Source organism: Lathyrus oleraceus, chromosome 2 (genome assembly GCF_024323335.1).
Source record: "Lathyrus oleraceus cultivar Zhongwan6 chromosome 2, CAAS_Psat_ZW6_1.0, whole genome shotgun sequence".
In the NCBI taxonomy this organism is placed as follows: domain Eukaryota; kingdom Viridiplantae; phylum Streptophyta; class Magnoliopsida; order Fabales; family Fabaceae; genus Lathyrus; species Lathyrus oleraceus.
Genome location: NC_066580.1, coordinates 427,608,534 through 427,612,786, shown reverse-complemented (window position 1 = coordinate 427,612,786; position 4,253 = coordinate 427,608,534). Strand labels below are relative to the sequence as shown.

At 31.8% G+C, this 4,253-nt stretch overlaps 1 long non-coding RNA gene across 1 annotated transcript; it reads right to left on the bottom strand.

Annotated features, from left to right (window-relative positions):
• Window positions 1–801: 801 nt before the first annotated feature.
• On the bottom strand, window positions 802–2,591 carry LOC127119929 (uncharacterized). Its single transcript, XR_007802935.1, has 2 exons — window positions 1,377–2,591; window positions 802–1,030 (listed from the first exon to the last, which is right to left on the bottom strand). It is a non-coding gene; the product is annotated as an uncharacterized LOC127119929 (long non-coding RNA).
• Between the last annotated feature and the right edge of the window lie 1,662 nt (window positions 2,592–4,253).

Sequence of the window (4,253 nt, the reverse complement as noted above, 5' to 3'; positions counted from 1 at the left end):
TTAAGTCATTATACTTAAGTTAGAAATATGTTGTTTTTAAAATTAAGTCATTTTACTTAAGTTAGAAATATGTTGTTTTTAAAATTAAGTCATTATACTTAAGTTAGAAATATGTTGTTTTTAAAATTAAGTCATTATACTTAAGTTAGAAATATGTTGTTTTTAAAATTAAGTCATTTTACTTAAGTTAGAAATATGTTGTTTTTAAAATTAAGTCATTATACTTAAGTTAGAAATATGTTGTTTTTAAATTAAGTCATTTTACTTAAGTTAGAAATATGTTGTTTTTAAAATTAAGTCATTTTACTTAAGTTAGAAATATGTTGTTTTTAAAATTAAGTCATTATACTTAAGTTAGAAATATGTTGTTTTTAAAATTAAGTCATTATACTTAAGTTAGAAATATGTTGTTTTTAAAATTAAGTCATTATACTTAAGTTAGAAATACGTTGTTTTTAAAATTAAGTCATTTTACTTAAGTTAGAAATATGTTGTTTTTAAAATTAAGTCATTATATTTAAGTTAGAAATATGTTGTTTTTAAAATTAAGTCATTTTACTTAAGTTAGAAATATGTTGTTTTTAAAATTAAGTCATTATACTTAAGTTAGAGATATGTTGTTTTTAAAATTAAGTCATTTTACTTAAGTTAGAAATATGTTGTTTTTAAAATTAAGTCATTATACTTAAGTTAGAAATTTGTTGTTTTTAAAAGTTGAAATTGATTAGCATAAATAAATATTGAGTTAAATTTTGAAAAACTTAAAAGGTAATTACATAATTAAAATTTAATTCAATAAGCTCCAAATAATCCAAATATATTTTGTCTTTAAAATTTTTTATTAAACTAAATGACTACATTTTTTGACTAAGTGGAATTTGCTGCAAAAACAGGTTCCTAATTCTAATGACCAAGACCAAAATCAATGGACTGGTTAAACACTCCTTTGGACCTAGGCGCAAAAACATGTTGTCTTGAAGCTTGGAGCAACCACTTTTCCATTCCATCAAAGTCTCTTCAAACCTATGACCTGCAAAGAGAAAATAGCTTATTTTAAAAGCACTTTTCAAAAGCACTTAGAGAGCTGAAAAACAACTAAATGAATCATTCAGTTTGAAGCTTTATCCATAAGGTTAATCTAAGCATCCAAAAAGCGCTTTTTACATTAGCTTAAAACAAGAACAGATCAAATCCCACATAATCTGGGATGAGAAAATCAAAAAGAAAAAGGAATTTTTTAAGGTTTAATCCTTTCTTCATAATAACAACAGAAGAGAGGTTAACCTAGAGATACACATCACAGTAAAAGATTTTTCAAAAGAAACACTGAATAAACTACCCAGTAAACACCACACATTTTCTTTCTTTGATCTCACCAAAAATGAACATGAAGATGTAAAAATTTGAAGAAGTTTATTATTCATGATGAACACCTTCATCCTCCATTTTTAAACACAACATTTCATAAAACTCCACCATATCAGAAGAACACATGAACCTATAACAAATGCATTTCCGTCTCCGGCTAATGAACAACAACCTCCAAACGACCCTCACGTCTCCAGATCTTCTCTTCTTCTTCAACTCACAACCACTACCTTCGACGACTACGACCCTAACAACCGTCACTCACCTTCAATCGCTCAACAACCTTCCGCCTTCACTTCCAAAAAATCGTCGCCGGAAACACCACAGATTCGCCCTCAACAACACACACTCAACTCCTTTTCTTCCTCAATCTAAAAATATCATCTTTCAAACAACCACTTTCCTCTCTCTTCCTTCACCAACAACAACCTACCCTCATTAACTTCACCGAAATTCTTCATCCACACCGCTCAAATCCTTCAACATCCGCCTGATCCTCACCTTAAACCGCAACGAAAACCAAAATACATCGCCGCCGTCAACGTCTCCTCCACGAGCACGCAGACCATACCACGGTGAAGCATTACACATCTCAGTACAAATTTGTTCCCATCGCACACTGTTGCGCTCGTCAGAAACTCTACGGAAATGCCACACATAGAACCCTTCGGACTCATGTCGCCATGATTCTGTCACCATCACCGGCATCACTTCGCGATCGGCACCACGCGAACAACCACCTTGCTTCAATATGGTACCTTTTTTCCCCCTCTTTCCGTTGATCTTTGCTTTCTATTTCATTACATTGATATCCATCATTATTCACAAAAGATGTTGATCTTTAATGTTTGTGTGGGACGATAAGATGAAAGGTTTGGCTTGAAACATGAAGCTATTTTTATTTATTTATTTTTAAAAGAAGGTGAATAGGAGTGAGAGAAGAGAGAGTTGATTTACTGGTTTTTTTCTTCTGGAGTTTTTTTTCAAGAGAGAGAAATGAGGGTTATTTTAAGTTTCATTTTCATTACTCCCTCGCCACTTGTCGCTTTATGAGTGATTTCTTTTCAATTTTGAAAATTCCTCTCCCTCTCTCTCCAAGCAAAGCAAGTTATTCGCCTCTCTCTTATTATTACTATCTACTTTTTTTTTTAAAAAAACAAAAGTTAGGATTGCTATTTTGGATTGGGCCTTGGGCCCATAGTTGGTGTATTTTTGTTTTTATCTTAACCCATCATATTCATGTACATACCTTTCTTGCATTTTTATTTCTCTATTATTTACTTATTATATTATATTTTTTGTGATTTAAATTATTCAGAATAATAATTAATTAATTGTATTTCGTAATCGATTAGTTTGTTATCATTTAATTAATTGATGTTAGTACTAAATAGATTTATTTGACCGGTCTTTTATTTGACATTAATGTGTGGAGTTGATCCGTTAGATAATTCATAACATCATTCATATAAATAATCATGCTCGTCATTTCACCGACTTTCCACAATTTTGATAATCAATTTCATTTTCTAAATCACTTACCATTCATATTTTAAATCGTTTCATCATCAATTCAAAATCATGTTTAAACCATTAAAATCACACAATTCTTGATTTAACATCGAGACCATTTCCACACCTTTGTAAGTCGACCGCTTGTAAAAGCATCGCCATCAACCTCACATGGCTTACTCTTGGGCCTTCTTACAATGAGACCTATTCGGTTATCAATTAATCGAGTAGATGATTGATTCACCAACTATAATTCAATTTATTCGCAAATACAAATTTAAAACCTCGATCCAACATCGAGTATTTTCATTCAAATTAATTCAAAATTACCTAAATCACGATTAAACACCTTTTTATTTGGAAATGAAAAAGGGGATGGTTTTGAGTTTTCAACTTCTCTCCTCGATTATTTGAATATGAGTTCTCTTACTCGGTTAGTCGAGTAATCGTCATTTCTAATCCACTTAAGCATAATTAAATCAAAACATTCTTACAATAAATGAAAATGAAATGGGGGATGGTTTTAAGCCTTTAACTCCTCCCCTCGATTGTTTCAATACGAGTTTTCTTACTCGGTCAGTTAAACACTCGTCATCTCTTGACAAAATTCTAAATCCAATTAAATCAATCATTTCATAATAAACTATACGAAAAAGGGAGATGGTATTGAGTCTTCAATTCCTCTTCTCAAATGCTTGGATATGAGTTGTCTTACTCAGCCATTCGAGCACTTGTCGTTTATTCTAAAATACATCAACCATACATAAACTTATTTTCATAATCATTTAAATGAAAAAGAAATTGGTCTAGAGTTTTCTATTCCCTTTCCTGACTATTAGGATACGAGTTGTCTTACTCGACTATCCGAATATTCGTCATCCGTTCAAACACCTTAACTATTATCAAACTCCTTTTACAATTAAGGATGAAAAGGGAGATGGTCTAGAGCCTTCGATTCCTCTCCTCGACTATTAGGATATGAGTTGTGTTACTCGACTATCCGAGTAATCTTCATCCAACAAAATATCTTAACACATCAAATATATATCTTTCTCGCCCCGTGCGATCAAAACCAATCAAACAAAACATCCAAGATATTAATCCAACTTGTCACCCTCGTGTGATCAAAACTCTTTTCAAAAAGAACAATATTTAATCATTTCTAATACGCACAACAAGCTAATGCTTAAGCCTCCGCCGAGAGTAGACAAGCCAACGTTTAACCTTTAGAACGCGATCTAAACAGCTGTTCGGTAAAAGACATCAATCAACCGTAGTTCCCCGAACTACGAATGCTCTGACTTCCTTATTGTACCATAAGGATACGTAGGCACGAGATTGCGAGATCTTGGCGAGCACACTAATAAAAAACC